This window comes from Bubalus kerabau, chromosome 10 (genome assembly GCF_029407905.1).
Source record: "Bubalus kerabau isolate K-KA32 ecotype Philippines breed swamp buffalo chromosome 10, PCC_UOA_SB_1v2, whole genome shotgun sequence".
Lineage (NCBI taxonomy): Eukaryota > Metazoa > Chordata > Mammalia > Artiodactyla > Bovidae > Bubalus > Bubalus kerabau.
Genome location: NC_073633.1, coordinates 61590372 through 61614778, shown reverse-complemented (window position 1 = coordinate 61614778; position 24407 = coordinate 61590372). Strand labels below are relative to the sequence as shown.

General features: G+C 35.5%; 1 protein-coding gene across 1 annotated transcript in view; it reads right to left on the bottom strand.

Moving 5' to 3' along the window:
* Positions 1 to 24407, bottom strand: part of WDR72 (WD repeat domain 72) — a 229246-nt gene that overhangs the window by 93727 nt on the left and 111112 nt on the right. The window lies entirely within an intron of this gene.

The window sequence follows — 24407 nt, the reverse complement described above, 5'->3', positions numbered from 1 at the left end:
TCCATGATATTAAAATGGCATAAAAAGAAATTATTAAGTAGCAGTACAACTAAAGGCAAGTCATTACAGTTTTTTGTCTTAGCTATAAATATTCCTCTCCAAATTAACATTCTATATTCTAATTATTTTGCAAACTTTTGTTTCTCTAAAACTTATTTTTTTCCCCTAAAGAAATATGAATTAAGCCTAAAGAGTAAGATGGCATCAGATTAACTTCCTTTCAGATAAACTTATGTATCTTCTTATCACTGTAGCCATGAAAACATACAACAGGGGAAAAGTGGGTATGAAAATTAAGGAGCAGAAAAGTTAGAACACTTGTAAGAACTGAGGAAGTCTTTTAACAAAAATGGTTTTTCCAAATTTGTTTATAATATTTAATAATTATAAGTAATCTAAAATGTTAACTAATATCAATTTTTTTTAATTTTAAAGATATGCTTGGTGGACTTGCACTTGTACTTTCTCTGAGATGATTTTGTCCTAAATACTAGCACAGTGGGCTCCCACAATTCAGTTTTGTTCCAGCTCATTTAAGAGGTCTTCCTTGAGTACCCCATGTCTCTATCCTCTTCCTTGCATTTTTTCCTTCATAGTACTAATTATTGCCTTATATGAAATACTTGTTTACTGTATATTTTCCCAAATATCATTCAGTTTCCACCCCTGCAGGAGCTTTGTGCATCCCTTTGTTCTCAATGCCAATAAAATAATGCCACTATACACGATTATTAAGGGCTTGATAAATGTTTGTTGAATAAACCATGAACAAAGAAATCAAATATTTTTAAATGATGGTGTACAAATAAATTTACTGGGGAAAATGTATTCTGTTAGGCAGAAAAATTCCTTTTTGTTAAACCATGTGTGTACAGCTATATAGATCGTTTTAAAGACTGCTATAATACATAAATATATAAATATATGTATATATTAATATAAACATATATGTGTATATAGTCACAAGGAACAGGGATAGTTACCAAAACGTTGACAACAGTTAATTGGGAAAAGGGGGTTAAAATGATGTTTATTTGTACTTTAGGGGTTTTGTTTGTTTTCTGGTTTAGTTTTTTGAAATTTTTGTTGTGACTATATATTTAATTTAAAAATATAAAAAATAATATTTTAAAAACCATTAAAATTTTTAAAAAAACCAAAATGGGGACAAACTTAAATAGCACTTTTTTTCTTTGCAAATGCAAAAGAATAGTATACAGATTGAAAAATGGGCACATAACATCAATATCTATTGACAAATAATAACATTCAAATTAAAATATAAAAAATGCTTACCACCAATGGTAATCAAAAAGTAAAATTAGAATAAAAATATCATTCACTACCTATTAATTTAGCAAAAAGTCTGTCTTACATTATTTTATTTTGTAATGTTTAATACATACAAATAATGTATAAACCATGCATTTAGTTTTTTAAGATTATCAATGTCTTATACCAAGAAACATGGACAAACCCAATCAGCATCATTATTCATAATTGCCCCAAACTAGAAGCAACCTTCCCTGATGGCTCAGTGGGTAAAGAATCTGCCTGCAATGCAGAAGACAGGAGGCTTGGATTTGATTCCTGGGTCAGCAAGATCCCCTGGAGACGGAAATGGCAACCCACTCCAGTATTCTTGCCTGGAGAATCCCATGGACAGAAGGGCCTGGCGGGATACAGTATATGGGGTCATACAGAGTCAGGCATGATTGAAAGAGACTAAGCAAGCAAGCAAGCAACAAACTACAGGTCTATCAACAGTGGAATACAGACACTGTGATATATCCATGCAATGGGAACATATACAATGAAAAATGAAAGAACTATTCAATAACATGTATAAAATGTATGAATCCACCTATATAATGTTGAGCAAAGATGCCAGACACAAAATATTTAACTGCTAAATTAAAAAAATAAAATAAAAACAAAGCAATAGGGTTTAAGGAAGCATTCATAGATAATAAATCTATAAGGATAGTGGTTACATTTGGAGAGTAGGGATGCCATAATTTCTGGGGTGCTAAGTATTTTATTACTTGATGTAGTGATCATGCAGGTATGCACTTTGTGACTATTGAGTTGTATACTTTCGTCCCGTGTTCTCTTTATTTTTTCTATATGCATTATACATTTCTTTTCTTTTTCTTTTTTAGTTGCTCAGTCATGTCTGACTCTTTGCCACCTCATGGACTGTAGCCCACCAAGCTCCTCTGTCCATGGAATTCTTCAAGCAAGAATACTGGAGTGGGTAGCCATTCCCATCTCCAGATCTTCCTGACCCAGGGATCAAACCCAGGTCACCTGCATTGTAGGTAGATTCTTTACCATCTGAGCCACCTGGGAAGCCCATTATACATTTAATTTTAAGCAAATAATGTAACTTAAATGTTAGAATAATTTCAACAATATGTCCCTATTTTGGTTAAAAAACTAGAACTTCCTCTGATTCTATACCCCTGCCTACTGTCAGAGGTAAACAGTATCTTCAATTTCATATTTATGATTTGCTTTAAGTCCTAACCTTATATATTTATTCCTAATTGACCTATTTGATTTTGCATGTTGTTAATTTTCATAAAAATATGATTATGCTATTTAGAATTTACCACTATTTGCTTTATTTAGGCTGAATTTTATAATTGTGACATTCATATTTTATAATTACAGCTGTAGTTCTTTCATTTTTACTGCTATAAAGTATTATACTATATGATAACTGCAGTTTATTCATTTAAATGGATATTTAAATTATCTTCACAATTTACTATTACAAAAAGAAAACAGGCACAGTAAATATTCTTCTGGTAAAGACTTTCTTCTGGTGGATATTTGTAAAAGTTTCTAGAGTGATGTTAATCATTTATAGTATATGCATATCTTCAGTTCTAGTAGATTTTTCCAAATTCTTCTCCCAAATAATTGTATCAATTTATAAGTCTCAGTAGCACTGTGTAAGGAGAAGGCAATGGCAACCCACTCCAGTACTCTTGCCTGAAGAATCCCATGGACGGAGGACCCTAGTAGGCTGCAGTCCATGGGGTCCCTAGGAGTCAGACACAACTGAGTGACTTCACTTTCACTTTCATACATTGGAGAAGGCAATGGCAACCAGCTCCAGTGTTCTTGCCTGGAGAATCCCAGGGACAGGGGAGCCTGGTGGGCTGCCATCTATGGGGTCGCACAGAGTTGGACACGACTGAAGCGACTTAGCAGCAGCAAGAGCAGTACTGTGTAAAGAGTTTCCATGTTCTACATCCTTACTAACGCAGGATCTCATTTTTGTCAATATGGGGATATAAATTGTTATTTTTTCTAGTTTTAATTTTTATTTTTTAATTATTACCATTAACTATCATTGCAATATTTCATTGGCCTTTCACATTTGTTGTACAAAGTGTCTACCTATGGCTTCTATAAACTTTCTTTTGTCTTTTATTGACTTTCAGGTTTATATATTCATTCTGGTAGTAATCTTGGTTATTTGGTCCAAATCAGTCAGTCTGTTCAGTCGTGTCCCACTCTTTGCAACCCCGTGAACCGCAGCACACCAGGCCTCCCTGTCCATCACCAACTCCTGGAGTCCACCCAAACCCATGTCCATTGAGTCGGTGATGCAATCCAACCATCTCATCCTCTGTCATCCCCTTTTCCTCTTGCCCTCAATCTTTCCCAGCATCAGGGTCTTTTCAAATGAGTCAGCTCTTTGCATCAGGTGGCCAAAGTATTGGAGCTTCAGCCTCAACATCTATCCTTCCAATGAACATCCGGGACTGATCTCCTTTAGGATGGACTGGTTGGATCTCCTTGCAGTCCAAGGGACTCTCAAGAGTCTTCTCAAACACCATAGTTCAAAAGCATCAATTCTTTGGTGCTCAGCTTTCTTCATAGTCCAACTCTCACATCCATACATGACCACTGGAAAAACCTTAGCCCCTTTTCTCTATTTGTGGCTTATCATTTCATTACTTTTAATAATGTTTTCAGATGAATATTGAATTCTTATTTTAATACTATCAAATTTGTGAAATATTTATTTAAAAATTATATTTTGGGGATATTCTTTAAAAAGAAAAATGAAAACTTTCCCTATCCAGAGAATATAAAATTATTCACCTATTTTTCCCCAAATTTAAAATTGCACAGAACTTTTAAATTCTTTAATACTTTTTTCTTTCATATTTGTGTTTGATTTGCAACTGGAAATGACTTTCATGATTTTTAAAATTTTGACATCCAATTATTTCAATATTATTTGTGAATTTGTCTTTTTCCCACTGATCTCTATTTCCTGGGACATTAAGCAATTTATTGATGACTGCACAATACTCCACTGTATAATAGCTTTACAAAAAGACTTTAAGAGCTGATTGGGTAGTTTCTTCTATCCTGTTCTTCCTATGGTCTTCTATTCTTTCAAACTCCAAATTATATCTCCCACTTATTCAGACAGTGCTTAATTTCATTTGATAGTTTTATAACTGTTCAAAATGATGTTTATATTTTTCACTTACAATTTTTAAACGTTCCAAAACACCTATAACTATGGGTTCCTTTTAATTTCTGATATTATTTTTGTTGCTTTTGTTTCTTTCTTGCTAAAAAAGTTTGTCCATTTTAATTTTTTTTTTCAGGGAATCAACATTGAATTTGTTGATCCTCTCAGTGAAATAATGTTTTTCTCAGGAGATAGTTTCACGGAATATACTATTTAAACTTATTTTCTCACAGCATTTTAAGGCATTATTCCGCAGTCTTCTGGCTTGCTTTGATGTTGTTGAGATGTCACATAGGCAATTGATATAGTCTGTCACTCCATCTGGCCTTTCTCTCTCTGCTTTTCAGATCTTATTGTCTTTAATATTCTGTGTGGAAACACAGAATCACTGAGATTCTTCTGGTGTGGATGTTTTGCCCCAGTCTTACATTGTATCTGAATATTCCTATCTTTCGTTAATCTTGTGAAGTTCTCAGATTTGGCTTTTTGAATATTTTCTCTCTCTGTCCCTTATGAAACTCTGATTAGTTATTAATATTTGTCACTCAATCCCCTTTCATGTTTTTTGTCTTTTTGTCTCTCTGCCACATGCTGGCAGTGACTTAAGAACTTCCCTTCTGATAAGCTAGTTTTCTTCTCACCTGTCTCTACTGTGCCATTTAATTTACCCATTGAGTTTCTAATTTTGATTTTTACCTTTTTCATTTCTACAAGTTCTAGTCAACAAATTCATCATTTTATAGTTTGTTAGTTCTTCTTTATGTTTCTAAACTCTTTATTTTTTAAAACATACTTATTTTGTTTGCATGCTGTGTCTATAATTACAATTTTTAAGATCTTTGTTGAATATGACTCTTATTTTGTTCATGCTTTCCTATTTCCTTATGTGTTTTGTAAGCATGTGTATGTGTGAAACATTATCAATGATAATCCTTTGAGACATGGGTAAAAGATGCATTCTTCTAGAGAGGAGTTTTGTTTTTGACTGCCAGATACTCAGACGTACCACCAGCAGGCCCCTATTTAAATAAAAATGTCAGCTTAAGACTTTTTTCACTCCTTGCAATGTGAATCCTAACCCTGAACCTGTGTGAAGTTCAGGTTATGGTTAGCAATTCTCAGGCAAAACTGCTTTCCCCCATCCATCTTGGCTAAACCCAACAAAGAAATATATTGTCTTCTTTTGTGGAATATACTTTTTTTTTTTTTTTTTTTTTTACTGCACATACAGCTCTAAGAGAAAAATGAACTTGTGCAAAGGTCTCCAATCCAAATTCCCATCAATATACTGGACCTGGACATTCCCTTTAATTACCTATGTGTGAGTGTCAAGTCACTCAGTCGTGTCCGACTCTTTGTGACCCCATGGACTGTAGCCTACTAGGTTCCTCCATCCATGGGATTTTCCAGGCAAGAATACTGGAGTGGGTTGCCATTTCTTTCTCCAGGAGATCTTCCCAACCCAGGGATTGAACCCGGGTCTCCCGCATTGTAGGCAGATGCTTTACTGTCTGAGCCACCAGAGAAGTTCTTAATTACCTATAGAGTGGTTAAAATCCAAGCTGAGAGACCCCAGAAATTAGCAGATGTCTTTCGGCTTTCCCTCTATCTGTCTAGATTTGTGATTTCACCTTGTTTTTTTTACCTTGAAGAGTTTCCTTAAATTTCATTTTAACTGAGCTATGTATTATTTTTAAGGATTAATTGTAAAATATTTTATCCACTATTTTTAGAGAATTAATCAGTACTGATGTGCAGGCTATTTGCCCACAAATAGAAAAGGGAAAGAGTACTAAAAGTTAAAATATTCAGCTTCAATAATGGAACAAAAAAAGGGGACTCTCACACACTATATGATGTATGTAAGCTGGTATCTCTTTCATGGAAGACAGTGAGCAAAATCTATCAACAACCTTAAACTATTATACACAGAATTTCTTTGACAAATAATTTATCCTAAGGGGAAAAGCACAAAGATGTACAAAATTATATAAAAAAATGTTCATTGTAGACTTTTCTATATCAATAAGCTGAAAATAACTTAAACATCCCATGATAGAGATTTGGCTAAAACATGATGGTATATGCACACACTAAAACATTACATAGATATTAAAAAGAGTTTGTTGTAAAATGTAAAATGTCACAGCAAGAAATTCACATATATTGTTGACAGAAAATATCTATATCTGAAAAGTACAATTTGATTTACAAAATTGCAGAGATTTCTTATGTCTCCTGTTTTAAAAACTCCTACAAAAATGTATATTTTACTATAGTAAACAAGAGCTCTTTTAAAAAAGCAATATAGATTGCCAAAGAAAATGTTAATAATAAATATGGCATTCTAAAGGTTTTTAATATATGCTTCCCCCCCAAAAGTGCATTAATCGAATTAAACTTTAAAGCTAAGAAAACCAACTCAACATAAACAATCAAGGTTAATATTATAGATATATACAGAACTCACAAAAATTAATTAATAAAATATTCATCTCAGGAGAAAAAATGATAAAAGAAGATAAAAATATCACAGAGGGAAATACTTTTAAAACAACTTGTCTCAATAAAAAGCAAATAAGTATCAAATTTCATACACTATACTGGTTTCAATCCCTTCAATTAAAGTTTTCACAAATTTGTAACAAACAGAAAGTAGAGTATCCCAAACTGTTGAGTGCTCATTTCAAGCTGAACTTTGATAAGATCTAGATGTCTTTAACCTTTTTCAAAAACATTGTGGTAATATGTATCAAGAATCTTAAAACTATTCAGTATCATCTCCCCTAATTGAGATGCTACTTCATGTTCCTGAAGGGTACCACTCCAGATTCCATCTTTTGGGCTTATCCCTGGTTTTCTTTCATTCAGCAGTAACTCAAGAGGTCCTTGTTGAATGCCTACTCTATAGAACTTGGTGAGAGGCATTATCTACCGAATACAGAGCGAGACCCAGCATCTCCACGGATGCAGCTCACATTCTTTACCCGCAGAGGGGAGAGAGACACGTGCCAAGCAATAACCACGTGGCTTGGATAAGGAAAAAATATAGGAAACTATAAAGGGCTGAAAAAGACACCTTAGCCTGAAGAATACCAGTAGGAGTCTCAGCAGAAGCGACACCAAACTGAGACATGAAAGGTTAAGGAGAAATGATCTGAAGGAAAGTGGGAGGCAAGGTATTTCAGGCCAAAGGAAGAGAATGAGAAACCCCCTAGAGAGATGGCTGAAAGAGGAATGAGGTGTGCAGGGAGTATGCCCTGTGAAGATTTTAGTTTGGCTCCAGAGTAGAATATGGGAATGTAGAATGAGCCCAACAGGACAGGAGCCAGATTACACCGAAGCCCTGCAAGCTCTGTTGAGTTTCAAATTTATTCAAAGAACACTTATGACCCCTGAATGGGTATAAAGCAAGGAAGTCACCTATTCACAAACTATAGCCATGGTTTCTTTTGAATTAGGGGTAATGAAGTAGGCTGAAGACAGGGTTCTGTCCTTGTGTACACTTCTACTTCCCCAAAGCTATAATCTTCTCTGATCACAACATCTAGACTTCCTCAGTTACTGCGACAGTCAAAATCATAGCAATGTTTCTGGCAATATTTTGTGATCCATGCTGCCACACCAGGCCCATTACACTGCTGTAAACAAAAATCCTAAATGTCTGTCCCTAAATATGATCACCTTAAGTCTCAAGAGCAACTGGATACTTTATAGTATTTTTAAATCATAAATGTTCCAAATTTATTTAGCATACAAAAAAGTTGATTTCCATTTGAAAATAAGTCCATTGGACGATATATAAACCACTGCTATATCTGAATGTACTAAAATGATTAAATATTATAATTCTAGCTTGTCATCATTGTTTGAACATTTTAAAATCTTCAAAGAAATAGTGAGTATATTTTTAAAGTCATGTCACCAAAGGACTTAAAAAATAATATTTACCAATTTGGGGGGCATAAGTAACATAGAATGACAATGAATACCTATAACAGTAATTCCTGAGCTTTAATATATCATAAATTGGGCATATACAATATTTAGTAATGTGTAGTAAAGGTAACGGTATTTCTTAAACTTCTTTATATTTATATGTTACCTATATAAAATATATTCCTCAGACAAGAATTCTATTAACAGTAACCTACAGTAACAGTAAATCATGACTGAATGATGTTGTATAAAAATATAAATATTTAGAATGATAAAGCATATGTAAACATCATTACAACAGGAGTGTTTAGAAACATTTACCCATCTTGTTATAATAAAAAGTCTAGAACAAGCAATCAAATACAAAAGTATTTCATTCAGTCTAAGTCACTGCAAGGTGAGGGCTAAATACAAATTTTAAGTTATTAGTTCACATGTTATTTATAGAATGCTCTCTGATTGCTTGGCAGTAATTTCTCAAACTGTGCTGTCCAGGCTTTGCAAGCATAAGAAGGTGCTGGTATTTTCCCCAAGATCACACCACATTTAGTCTTACTCTCTGAAGTTCAGGTTGAGGCAAGACAGGAGGTGTGGTTTACAATCAGGACAGCAAGAGGGTGGCGCTCAAGCACAATGGTCCATTCCAACCTCTGAACTTTGTGAAGCAGGGGAGTGAAATGGTGGTGGTACATGTACATGTGAATGCTCTGAAAAGCAGGTGGGGAGAAGAAAGAGGCACAGAGAGCTGAGCTTTTTGTCTGAAGTACACAGATTTGGGGAAAAGCTACTGAGTCAGAAAGTCTGCAAGTAGAATCCCAGATGGCCAGCCGGCAAAAATTATTCTTCTACAAGCAGTAAGAACTCAGAATAAATGACAAGTAAAACTGAAGTCAACAGCACAAAATTCAAACCCTTAACAACCCAGTGTACATAGAAAAAAGAAAACAAAAATAAAAAGAAAGAAAAAGAAAGAAAAAGAAGAATCCCAAAAGTTTGGAAGGAAAAGAAATGTAATAGTTGTGAAGGTATAAATCTAACATCTTTATTAATAAAAGTCCATTTATTTTTTTCTTCATCCTACTGTGTTCAGCTTGTGCCTTTTCCTTTTCTGTCTGAGTCAGAAAGACAAAACTGTTAAAGAAGGTTGTTTTTACACCCTGTCTTTGAAGGTAGAAATGCACTGTCTAACAACATGTTCTGATAAAACTTTTTCCTGAAAACATATTGGATCCCCCACTAAGTTTGTTATAAAAGAATCTGACCTGCCCAACCTATAACAACTAGAAATATATCTGGTAAAACTGATGCTTAAAATCATGCTCAAATGCTCACTCTTATGCTTTTGCACAATACTGAATACAAATATTTAAATACTAAGTGAGAAAACATATTTTAAATACTTAGTTTCATTAGAGCAAGAAGAATTTAGAAATGATCTAATCTGACCCCTTCCCCTTAAACAAAGGAAAATGAGGGACAGAGAAGTAAAGTGACTTGTTCAAAGTTACCTGTTTGGTAAATAGCCAAGTCAGGATTCTTGTCTTTTTTTTCTGTTTTTTTTTCTTCAGATGATATTATCAACTTAATTTTTTTTTTAATGAAATAGTCTTATTTATTATTTCTAAGATATACAAAGGGTCCAGATTAGCTAAACATTCCTTTTATGAAACACCATATTCACTGAAATGTATAAGGAAATCATTATTATATGAAAATATTTACCAATGAGCTGATCACTTAGAAAATTAGAACCCAAACACTTCTCCATTTCTAATATCCTTTAGTCAGGCTCTGACTGATTATCAAATAATACAATCCGATTGTAAAGTAAATAGCAAATATTATTTAAAATGGAGTATTATACTAAATCCAGACAGAGGTATCAGAACTATCTGAGTCAGACCCAGTGTCATTATCTAATAAGAATCTAGCAAAGACCAGTTAAGAACCGAAGAAGACAAAACTAATTTAGATGCTTCAAATGACAAATCTTGTAACTAAGATAGGCCTGTCAAACACCTGATTATCTTTTAAACACTTTTAAAAATAACTATTATTCAATGTGAAATTCAAACATGAAGTAAAAGGTAACATATTATATAATATGCAATTTATTTAAAAATATGCAAAACAAATTTTGATTTAAATAATTAGTATATAATTGTAATCATAACAAATTTAAAGAATTCATATAGAATACAATTATAATCTAAACATATTAAATATAATATAAATCACATTTTAATAATTTTACTTTTTAGTTAAAACTCTTTTTACTCCTGTTAACAGCTAACTCAGCAGATCAACCCATGCTCTACAGTCTGCCTGACCACTGGTAAGCTACATTCTACTTTATGCATTCCAATCACAGGAACTATGGTATTTGCTTATCCTTTTTTTTTCTTCAATTCTTTCCTAGGCTTATCATTTTCATTTCACAATTTTATAAGTTTTGTAAAAAATGAGGAACTGTGCATGTAAAATAGATCCCATAAGAAAAGAAACTTTGGTAATTTGTATTGTTGGGCTTCCCTGGTGGCTCAGAAATAAAGAATCCGCCTCTTGCCTGGAAAATCCCATGGATGGATGAGCCTGGTAGGCCGCAGTCCATGGGGTCTCTGAGTCGGACATGATTGAGCAACTTCACTTTCATTTTTCACTTTCATGCATTGGAGAAGTAAATGGCAACCTACTCCAGTGTTCTTGCCTGGAGAATCCCAGAGACGGGGGTGCCTGGTGGGCTGCCGTCTATGGGGTCACACAGAGTCGGACACGACTGAAGTGACTCAGAAGCAGCAGCAGCAGCAGCAGCAATGCATGAAACCTGGGTTTGATCCCTGAGTCAGGAAGATCCCCTGGAGGAGGGTATGGCAACTCACTACAATATTCTTGCCTGGAGAATCCCATGGACAGAGAAGCCTGGCTGGCTATGGTCCATGGGGTCCCAAAGCGTGGGACATGACTGAGCGACTAAACACAGCACAGCATAAGGGTTCAGAATGAGCATCTGCAAAATGTATCACTTTTGCGGGAGGATTATTTTGAGGTAAAGGTTATCCAGACCCTGAGGGTTCAAGAGAAACCTTTTTCTCTCTCTTAACTAGAAGAATTTAAATTGGGGATTTTCCCAGGAAAAAAGTTATTACCAGAGATAGATTTTATCTAAGTGGGCCCCATATCTATGGCAGGGCAAACATCTAATTACCACTCATGTGCTCTTCTTATCATCCTGTGAATGACCTTCCTGTCCTTGAAAGCTCCAGACTCCTATCCTCCTCCTTAACTGAGGATGTCATATGTACCTCATTTTCCCTTCCTGTCTCTGACCCTCTCATGTCTGGGATTCCTGTAATTACAAAATTAAATTTTATTTTCTCCCATTAATCTGTCTCATGTCAATTTACTTCATAGGCCAGCCAGAAGAATCTAGAAGGGTAAGGGAAAGTTTTCTTCCTCCATGACATCTGAATGACCCTATAGTGATGAGTCACTCTAACAACTCCTGGATAACTAGGTATGGATGAAGGCATGTAGCAGATCAGGGGAAAAAAAAAAAAAAACTCATAAAAATATACTAGGATTCTATACTCGGGTTACTCTGTAAGTTTCTGAATTTTTCCTATTCTTTAAATAAACAAAAGAGAGAAATCCCAGTTGATGCATTTCTAGTTAATTCTGGGATGAAATATATTAAGAATTCTAGAAAATGTATCTATACTCAAGGGAAAATGTCCACATCAAAAGATTTGTGATAATGGAAGTTTTTTCAAATAAGGATGGTACAGATGATGGGGGAAAATGTGGTATCTGTGCATTGAACACTATCACTGAGAAATTACATGATTAACCAATGTGATAAATTTTACAGAAAAGGTAACATAATTTCTTGAAATAGCAAATTTTCTGAGAAATAAATCTAAAATGTAGATGAATTTATGACCTAAAACTCATGCCACAAAAGCAGAGAATATGATGAATGGATACAAAAGAAGCTACTAGTTGCCTACCTCTTTGCTACTAAAAATTTCAGATAGCTACTTTTGTTTTGTGACAAACTAACAAATCCTAGAGGTTTTGGATAAGTTGACATCTAGTCAAGATGGCAAAGTTTAGACTTTGGACAGAGTTATTTCTTCCAAATAGATACCAATAATGAATGACATATTTTTAAAAAAGAAATTCTAAAAGGTTTAGACAAGCTCAAAAACAAAATAAACATCTTTGAGGATCAAAATGGGACAGAAAGGCAAAGTGCTCACTGGAGGTAAAGTTACAGGCCTTTTAAGCAACAGATCTTTAAGCAGATTGCAGGGCTTCAGAGTTCAGCCCCTGAGTTTAACATCAATGGAAGATACCTAGCCTAGAACAATTTTAACTTACAAATAAATCAAGGCACAAGCTTGCTTTCTATGGGGTCGCAAAGAGTCAGACACGACTGAGCGACTGATCTGATCTGATCTGATCAGTATAGTTCAGACTTCATTCTGGATTGAGAACCTTGCAAAAGGTAGACAGAGACAACAGTAAAACTAATAGGGAATATTAGCTCCATATATATATAGAGAGAGGAAAATAAAATACACTAAAAAAAAAAAACAAAAAAAAAAACGAGAAAAAAAAGTCCTCTAGAAATGAGGCTATAAACCAAAATTCTAAAACATTGGAAATCTAATAGAAAGACAGCTAAAAAATAAGCACCAATGCATATATTTACTCCAGATGAAATCAATACTTTAGAATGGACTGAAAAAAAAATCAGAGAATAGTATTCACAAAAATGAACAAAGAAATATGAAAGGAAGGAAGTAAAATAAATAAAATGAATAAATGAGAAAGAATTTGTTAGAAATATTAAGAAAATGCAATAATTGTATTTAAAATACAGCAGAGACATATTAGAAAACTATCATGAATAAGTATGGGAACAGCCTGTGAAATATATCATAAGAGTGTATTTCAACTCAGAGAAATTCACCTTACACAGCAAACCTAGGTAGACCCCTCATTTATGAAAACGATAATTTAATAGTGCCCAGAAAGCTGAGCACCAAAGAATCGATGGTTTTGAACTGTGGTGTTGGAGAAGACTCTTGAAAGTCCCTTGGATTCAAGGAGATCCAACCAGTCCATTCTGAAGGAGATCAGCCCTGGGAGTTCTTTGGAAGAAATGATGCTAAAGCTGAAACTCCAGTACTTTGGCCACCTCATGCGAAGAGTTGACTCATTGGAAAAGACTCTGATGCTGGGAGGGATTGGGGGCAGGAGGAGAAGGGGATGACAGAGGATGAGATGGCTGGATGGCATCACTGACTCGATGGACGTGAGTCCGAGTGAGCTCCGGGAGTTGGTGATGGACAGGGAGGCCTGGCGTGCTGCGATTCATGGGGTTGCAAAGAGTCGGACATGGCTGAGCGACTGAATTGAACTGAACAGAGGAACCATTTTACCTAACCGTCTATAACCCTACATTCATGCATATAGGAAAGCATTGGAATTCCAGTTTTCTTTGGGTAAGAATTTGAAATACATTGTCTTACAAAATCACTAAAAAGCTCAACTTGGGAGAACTTGAAATGCTGCTATTAATAATATACATCTTTAACACCATGAGCTAAAGGAGCGTTAGAGAGCTGGCCTGGAAACCAAGTAGCTTTAAAGTCCTTGTTTTCAATGTTTCTCCAGGAAAATGCAATCAAATCTTTGAGCAAACCAATTTATAAACTTTGGGAATGCAATTCACCCTTATCTTTGGGCTGCTTGCTTGTTTTTCTTGTAGTGCTTCAATGCATCCACTGATGTGGCCTGGCTTTAAGTTACACTCTACTATTACTTAGTCTGTATAACACTTAATTAAAGCCTTGAGCAAAGTGGTATATCATTCAACTTCTAATCACACTTTTTAATCAATAAAGGTGAAAATTTTCTATGTCAACATCTCAGTTAAAGCATTTCACCATCCACGTGGAGTTATAGAAATTAAGTTGAAAATGTTTGTAAAATTCAATCATAATCTGATCTACCATACCAAAACACAATTAGTTACAATATAAGTGATTATAATAGCAAATGCAAGATCATCTTTTAAATTAAAAAGATATATATTTAAACTGAATGCCCAAACTAACTACACTGAAACTTTAAAACATAAAATTAAAACTGAAGGAATAGATTCTCGTAATTGGATCTGTTACCACATTTTCTATAACTAACAAATCACAAACATTATCAATAATATTATACATTTTATAGAAAATGCATCTTTGAGATCAAATAATTTTAAGTGAACAGTATAATATTCTTCATTTGATAATTATAAATTTAGAGTCTACCATGTGAGCTTATTATGCCCAGGACTAAATTTAAGACAAACTTAGTCATAAACCCTTAAAAAACAGTAGTGGCACAGGTTTTTGTAACCTCTGACAGATGAAGCTATTGAGAAGTGGATTTGTGTTTTCGTCCAAAATGAATACAGGTAACAACTGGTAGAGCCAAGACTCAGACCCAAATCATTTTAACTTCAAGCTCATACTTTAACAATCACTTTTGATTTTTTTCTTAATACCTTTATTGAAGTGCCATTTGCATGCAATACCATAAAATTCATCTGCCATAAGTGTTCAATTCAGAGGTTTTAGTAAACTTAGAGTTGTGCGGTCATCAATACAACTCAGTTTGAAATCATTTTCATCACCTCCTCTGTGACCATTTGCTGCCACTCCCATTCCTATCCACTCTCCCAGGCAACCATTAATACACTTTCTGTCAACAACAGTTTCCTTTTCTGGATATTTTATAGAAATGAAATCATTCAGTATGTGGACTTTTGCATCTGGCTTCTTTCACTTGAGCTTGATGCTTTTGAGATTCACTCATGTTGTAGTATGTATCATTATTACATTCTTTTATTTTGCTGCATCCATATGGGCTTTATACTGGATAAATGATCTTGTAGTTGAAGAGAAATGAAAATCTTCTAACATGTACATCTGAGATGGATCTGCATAACATTTCTTTCCTTCCACCTATTCACCATTTGAGTCTAGGGACCTTTATTTTCATATTGCCTTTCATAGAACATCTTTACTAGTTGCCTAACTCAAACTCATCCTGCACAGCACTGTCAGAATAATCTAGGTTTAGAAAAAATTGTGCTTTGAACATATTACTTTAAAAAAAGTAATTCTCACAAGTTCCAATACGCTGGTACAATAAAGTCCAACTCCACTAGGTTGGCATGCAGAGACTCCCAGTCAAGCCTTTTTCTCCCTTTCTTTTGTAACTTGACTAATCCTCCTCCTTTGTTCTGCTTTCTGTGATTCTTCTACATAATAGCAGAAAGTGAAGAGGAACTAAAGAGCCTCTTGACCAGGGTGAAAATGCTAGTTTAAAACTCCACATTCAAAAAACTAAGATTACAGCATCTGGTCTCATCACTTTAAGGCAAATAGAAGGCGGAAAAGTGGAAGCAGTGACAGATTTTACTTCCTTGGGCTCCAAAATCACTGCAGATGGTGACTGCAGCCATGAAATTAAAAAACGCTTGCTCCTTGAAAGGAAAGCTACAACAAAGCTAGACAGCATATTAAAAGCAGAGACATCGCTTTGCCGACAAAAGTCCATATAGTCAAAGCAATGGTAGTCATGTTCGGATGTGAGTGAAAATGAAACACTCTGTGGTGCCTGACTCTGTGACCCCATGGACTACACAGTCCATGGAATTCTCCAGGCCAGAATACTGGAGTGGGTAGCCTTTCCCTTCTCCGAGGGATCATCCCATTCCAGGGATCAAACCCAGGTCTTCTGCATTGCAGGCAGACTCTTTACCAGCTGAGCCACAAGGAAAGCCCAAGAACACTGGAGTGGGTAGCCTAACTCTTCTCCAGTGGATCTTCCTAACCCAGGAATCAAACTGGGATCTCCTGCATTGCAGGTAGATTCTTTACCAACTGAGTTATCAGGGAAGCCCCAACCTCTTGGATGTGAGAGTTGGATCGTAAAGAAAGTTAAGCACTGAAGATGCTTTCGAACTGCGGTGCTGGAGAAGACTCTTGCGAGTCCCTTGGACTGCAATAAGACCAAATCAGTTTCTAAAGGAAATCAACCCTGAATATTTACTGGAAGTACTGACGGTGAAACTGAAGTTTCAATACTTTGGCCACCTGATCTGAAGACCAGCTCATTGGAAAAGACCTTGATGCTGGGGAAAGAGTGAAGGCAATAGGAGGAGTGGGTGGCAGAGGATGTGATGATTAGATAGCATCACTGACTCAATGGATATAAATCTGAGCAAACTCGGGAGATAGAGAAGGACAGGGGAGACTGCAGTCCATAAGGTCACAAAGAGTCGGACACAACTTAGCAACTGAACAACAACTTAAATAGATAAAATATCTGTCTAGGTTTGTAACAAGGATTTTATGTTGTTGCTAAGTCTTGTCCAACTATTTTGTGACCCCATGGACTGTAGCCTGCCAGGCTCCTCTGTCCATGGAATTTCTCAGGCAAGAATACTGGAGTGGGTTGCCATTCCCCTCTCTAGGAGATGTTCCTGACTCATGGTTCAAACCCAGGTCTCCTACATTGGCAGGCAGATTCTTTACTGCTGAGCCACCAGGGAAACCCAAGGATTTTATACTTCTTCCTAACAAGAGATGGCAAGAGTGAATGTCGACATTCTAGGAAACAGCAAACTAAAATGGACTGGAATGGGTGAATTTAACTCAGATGACCATTATATCTACTACTGTGGGCAGGAATCCCTCAGAAGAAATGGAGTAGCCATCATGGTCAATAAAAGTGTCCGAAATGCAGTAATTGGATGCAATCTCAAAAATGACAGAATGATCTCTGTTCGTTTCCAAGGCAAACCATTCAATATCACAGTAATCCAAGTCTATGCCCCAACCACTAATGCTGAAGAAGCTGAAGTTGAATGGTTCTATGAAGACCTACAAGACCTTTTAAAACTAACACCCAAAAAAGATGTCCTTTTCATTATAGGGGACTGGAATGCAAAAGTAGGAAGTCAAGAAACACCTGGAGTAACAGGCAAATTTGGCCTTGGAATACAGAATGAAGCAGGGCAAAAACTAATAGAGTTTTGCCAAGAAAATGCACTGGTCATACAAACACCCTCTTCCAACAACACAAGAGAAGACTTTATACATGGACATAACCAGATGGTCAACACCAAAATCAGATTGAATATATTCTTTGCAGCCAAAGATGGAGAAGCTCTATACAGTCAGCAAAAACAAGACCAGGAGCTGACTGTGGCTCAGACCATGAACTCCTTATTACCAAACTCAGAAAGCCACTAGACCATTCAGGTATGACCTAAATCAAATCCCTTATGATTATACAGTGGAAGTGAGAAATAGATTTAAGGGTCTAGATCTCATAGATAGAGTGCCTGAAGAACTATGGAATGAGGTTCGTGACATCGCACAGGAGACAGGGATCAAGACCATCCCTATGACTGTTTATAATAGCCAGGACATGGAAGCAACCTAGATGTCCATCAGCAGATGAATGGATAAGAAAGCTATGGTACATATACACAATGGAGTATTACTCAGCCATTAAAAAGAATACATTTGAATCAGCTCTAATGAGGTGGATGAAACTGGAGCCTATTATACAGAGTGAAGTAAGCCAGAAAGAAAAACACCAATACAGTATACTAACCTATATATATGGAATTTAGAAAGATGGTAACAATAACCCTGTGTATGAGACAGCAAAAGAGACACTGATGTATAGAACAGTCTTATGGACTCTGTGGGAGAGGGAAAGGGTGGGAAGATTTGGGAGAATGGCATTGAAACATGTATAATATCATGTATGAAACGAGTTGTCAGTCCAGGTTCGATGCACGATACTGGATGCTTAGGGCTGGTGCACTGGGACGACCCAGAGGGATGGTATGGGGAGGGAGGAGGGAGGAGGGTTCAGGATGGGGAACACGTGTATACCTGTGGCGGATTCATTTTGATATTTGGCAAAACTAATACAATTTTGTAAAGTTTAAAAATAAAATAAAAATTAAAAAAAAAACCATCCCTATGGAAAGAAATGCAAAAAAGCAAAATGGCTGTCTGAGAAGGGCTTACAAATAGCTGTGAAAAGAAGAGAAGTGAAAAGCAAAGGAGAAAAGGAAAGATATAAGCATCTGAATGCAGAGTTCCAAAGAATAGCAAGAAGAGATAAGAAAGCCTTCCTCAGCGATCAATGCAAAGAAATAGAGGAAAACAACAGAATGGGAAAGACTAGAGATATCTTCAAAATTAGAGATACCAAGGGAACATTTCATGCAAAGATGGGCTCGATAAAGGACAGAAATGGTATGGACCTAACAGAAGCAGAAGATATTAAGAAGAGGTGGCAAGAATACACAGAACTGTACAAAAAAGATCTTCACTACCCAGATAATCACGATGGTGTGATCACTGACCTAGAGCCAGACATCCTGGAATGTGAAGTCAAGTGGGCCTTAGAAAGCATCACTACGAACAAAGCTAGTGGAGGTGATGGAATTCCAGTTGAGCTATTTCAAATCCTGAAAGATGATGCTATCAAAGTGCTGCACTCAAAATGTCAGCCAATTTGGAAAACTCAGCAGTGGCCACAGGACTGGAAAAGGTCAGATTTCATTCCAATCCCAAAGAAAGGCAATGCCAAGGAATGCTCAAACTACTGCACAATTGCACTCATCTCACATGCTAGTAAAGCAATGCTCAAAATTCTCCAAGCCAGGCTTCAGCAACACATGAACTGTGAACTTCCTGATGTTCAAGCTGGTTTTAGAAAAGGCAGAGGAACCAGAGATCAAATTGCCAACATTCGCTGGATTATGGAAAGAGCAAGAGAGCTCCAGAAAAACATCTATTTCTGTTTTATTGACTATGCCAAAGCCTTTGACTGTGTGGATCACAATAAACTGTGGAAAATTCTGAAAGAGATGGGAATACCAGACCACCTGATCTGCCTCTTGAGAAATCTGTATGCAGGTCAGGAAGCAACAGTTAGAACTGGACATGGAACAACAGACTGGTTCCAAATAGGAAAAGGAGTACGTCAAGGCTGTATATTGTCACCCTGTTTATTTAACTTATATGCAGAGAACATAATGAGAAACGCTGGTCTGGAAGAAACACAAGCTGGAATCAGGATTGCTGGGAGAAATATCAATAACCTCAGCTATGCAGATGACACCACCCTTATGGCAGAAAGTGAAGAGGAACTCAAAAGCCTCTTGTTGAAAGTGAAAGTGGAGAGTGAAAAAGTTGGCTTAAAGCTCAACATTCAGAAAACGAAGATCATGGCATCCGGTCCCATCACTTCATGGGAAATAGATGGGGAAACAGTGTCAGACTTTATTTTTTGGGGCTCCAAAATCACCACAGATGGTGACTGCAGCCATGAAATTAAAAGACGCTTACTCCTTGGAAGGAAAGTTATGAACAACCTAGATAGCATATTCAAAAGCAGAGACATTACTTTGCCAACGAAGGTCCGTCTAGTCAAGGCTATGGTTTTTCCTGTGGTCATGTATGGGTGTGAGAGTTGGACTGTGAAGAAGGCTGAGAGCCGAAGAATTGATGCTTTTGAACTGTGGTGTTGGAGAAGACTCTTGAGAGTCCCTTGGACTGCAAGGAGATCTAACCAGTCCATTCTGAAGGAGATCAGCCCTGGGTGTTCTTTGGAAGGAATGATGCTAAAGCTGAAACTCCAGTACTTTGGCCACCTCATGCAAAGAGTTGACTCATTTTAAAAGACTCTGATGCTGGGAGGGATTGGGGGCAGGAGGAGAAGGGGACGACAGAGGATGAGATGGCTGGATGGCATCACTGACTCGATGGATGTGAGTCTAAGTGAACTCTGGGAGTTGGTGATGGACAGGGAGGCCTGGCGTGCTGCGATTCATGGGGTCGCAAAGAGTCGGACATGACTGAGCGACTGAAGTGAACTGAACTGAATCACATTTTTTCTTTGGTACACATGTTTCACCAAGTTATAGTGAAACATACTGAAAAGTCAGAATTATTTTTAGCTTTCAAGTAACAGGAAGGTCTCATTTGTGCTCTAAAACAGGCATATGAAACCGTGTCTGCTGCAGTACTGGCCTCCTCACTAAGGACTCTGTTTCTTGACAATCCTGGGAACCACATTCTCCCAATAAACCAGACTTAAATCTGGTTATTATGCTTTCTTTCTGAAGTCCTCTCTTTAATGTTTCTTATACCATGTTCCCTTCTTCACATTTTATTAATGATTCATTCATTTATTCATCTATCAGATGTTTACTAAGCAACTACTCCATGCCATGTGCTGTGCCATATGTGGAAGACTCAGTGGTGAGCAAGACCCATAGTCCTTGAATCACACACCTCTCTGTCTCATGCATCCAGGCTGTGCTTGGCTGCCTGATTCTTCTGCTGTAAGTAAATAGCCTTCCCCTTTTATTTATTTATTTTTTCCCTCTGCTTTTGTGTCTCATCTCATGCTGAGAATGTCCTAACACTCATCTACAGAAATTCTACTGCTTTTGAAATCTCATTTTTCCAAGAGATTTTCCTACACAAATCTTTTCTAATCTCTTCCAGTTGTAATCTTGCCCTTTTTTGGATTTCTTTTATTACATTTTTATTTCTTTTTCAACATTTACCTTTTGTCATCATCATATGTATAAGTACCATTATTTTAACCCACTCCAATCTCTAAAAGACTAAGTGTCCCTCAACTTCGTTGCATAATACCACCAGGAATTTGTTCTGTTAAGAGTTCATAGTGGGGAAGGGATAGTTAGGGAGTTTGGAATGGACATGTACACATTGCTATATTTAAAATGGATAACCAACAAAGACCTACAAGTACCTACTTATAGCACATGGAACTCTGCTCCATGTTATGTGGCAGTCAGGATGGGAGGGGAGTTTGGAGGGAGAATGGATACATGTATATGTATGGCTAAGTCCCTACACTATTCACCTGAGACTGTTACAACATTGTTAATCAGCTATACCCCAATACAAAATAAAAAGTTAAAAAAAAATTTTTAAGTGCTCATAAAACATGAGATCTTTTACAGAAGACTTCACTGGGCCAGGTCAGTTGAGTCATGTATATACTTATTTCAAGATATTCTCCCTCTAGTAACCAAAACATAATGATTAATATGTTATTCCAGGTCTTTTTGAAAATTAGCAAAATAAAAACCAGCACATTTAAAAAAATAATTAGGTATGCCTTTGTTTCTGGTAACTTGGGATTCAGCTCTCAGGTGTTAGTCCTGCACATTTCCGAAAGCCCATCTCTAACCTCTTTGTGACCAGAAGAATTCATTTAAGAAACTGTCGCCTAAGTGAAAAATAAGTGCCTCACAACATTCGCCCATTTAAGCACCTAATTACAGGGTCAGTCAAGAGTCAACCTGCTTCCTAACAGGTTGCTTCCAGTGTGTGGGTTCCAGTCCACCAAGCGTTCAGTTAGGGTGTCCCCACTCTTGGGTCCTGGCATACTTGGATGTCATTGCCCTGACTTTGAACTCTGACTCCACAAAATCTTAATGACGCAGAATTCGGGGTTTTTGAAAAAGGACAAATTGTACCCTAAGTCATTTCTCCATAGGTTACAAATGAAAATCACCATTTTCTATGCCCTTTCTGAATATAACTGTGTCTAAAATCATGGAACACTTTTTAGGTTCTTATAAAAATTCTTTGAAATAGAATTTCAAGGTGAAAAAATATATGCCTTTAAAATGTTGATTAAATTGTCAGACAGTGCTCCAGCAAGGTTGTTTCAAAACATACTTCAACAGAAAATGAGTATGTATAAATTATTTTGTCATGTCATTAAAGAGTTCATCACTTTTTGAAGAAATTGCTAATCTGAATATAAAAATATACATTTATGTCTTTAGTGAGAAAAGTTTAATGGCTATTTGTACATTTTTCTGTGATTTAAGTGTCAATATTTGCCCCATTTCCTATTTTACTCTATCTTTTCCTTATCAACTGGTATGAGCTCCTTTGTATGTAATGATATTAATCCTCTGTTGAATATATTACACATATTTTTCAAGTATCATTAGACTTTAAATGTATAGCTCTTTGGAGTTTTTGAAATATGGTTTTTAATATTTAAATAGTAAAACTGTAATTATTTCACATATCTTTTGGGAATTTTCCCACTCTTAGACCCTTCACAATTACTAAAAAGATATTTCCTTCCAGTAACCTAGCTTCCTATGTTTAAAACTTTTATTCATCTGAAGTTTATTTTTGTTAAAGGTAGAGAGTAGGATATAATTTTATATTTTTCCCAGAAATTACTCTCAATTATACAAAAAAAACTTATTAAATTTCCTCTATGATTTTAAAGTGCCATATTTTATAGAGAGTAAATTATGATTTATATAATCCTCATTCCTGAACCCTTTTTTCTTTTCCATTTACCTGTTTGTCTGTTCTTGAACTACTCTAACGTTAAACTACAGATAGATGGATAGATAGATGATAATGTTTAATATTTGAGAAAAAAGAGTCTTCTTTATTTTTTTTAACTTTCTTTAGCTCATTTTATATGTTTATTTTTCCAGATGAAGTTTGTAATTAAATCATGAAGTTCCCAAAAACCCACCAGGGAGATTTTGCGAGTTATTTTTATTAAACGTACAGATTTGCAACTACTGAAATCTTTAAAATACGGTGCTTTCCATCTGGGATTATATTATGTTACTAAATAAAGATATTTTTCATGTCTTTTAGTAATTTTTGGAATGTGTTTTCATATGGGTCTTGCATATTTATTATTAAATTTATCCCTATTTATTTTCTATTGTTTATTGCTATTGTGAATGAAAATTTTTATATTCATTTTATTTTCCAACTAGTGTTTTTTGTGTTAGAATATAAGTTTTGTTTTGGGCACTGCTATGCTTAATTTTATTTTGTGTTTTATTAGGTTTCTGTTCTATTCATTTTTTCAAATATAGCATATTCACTATTACTATATTTGAATAAAAGTAATTTTTTCTATTCTAATCCCTTTAAATTTCTTTCTATGATTTGGCATTTGCTAAAACTGCCAGGAAAAAAAGCTAAATAATAGTAGGGATGGTAGATTATTGAAAATTAAATTAGCATTATTATTGCTTTTTTTATTTAAAAATCATTTGATCCATAGATTTTTTAATATTGGATAAATTAGAATGATTTTCCTAAGTCAACTTATGTGAATAATCACCTCTCTTTTAAATGATCTCTGTCATTTAAATTTGATCTATGCATTAATTTCAAGTACACAAAATAATAGTGAACCCAGTAATGCTTGCATATTGACTATAGTCCCAAAGAGTTTTTCCCATGAAGGTTTTCTGAGAGAGAAAACTAAAATAGTATTTATTGGAAACTTTAAAAAATCTAATCAGGGTAAATGTGTATATACTGATACAGAAGAATGTCCACCAAATATTTTTGACTTAACAAAAACAACTTGTGGAATGAGAATCTAGAAAATTATCTCATTTCTGTGTGACAAAGAAATTTATACACATTCATACAAGCTTACATGTCTTTATTTTAAGTCTAGAAAGAAACACATGAAAAGTATCATTATAATAGGTGCTAACACAGGGCTGTGGTTTGAAGAATGAGAGAAGTTTCTTTACTATTCATAAATGTCAGGGTCCTCTCTGTACTGTCAAGTACTCATTTCCTAAAATTCACCCTGGATCCATTAGTGATATGTGAAAACCAATACTGCTACATTGTATTTTGAAAAGCCTTAAATTACAACATACACCATACCTGAAAAGTCAAGTTACTGTATATATTACTGACATGATATCCAGGAAAAGAAAAAGCTTTTACATTTTCCCCCTCAAATACATCAAGGCATGCCATCTCCTTTAACTGATTTAATACACATAACCACATAAAAATTTCATGGAAAGCAC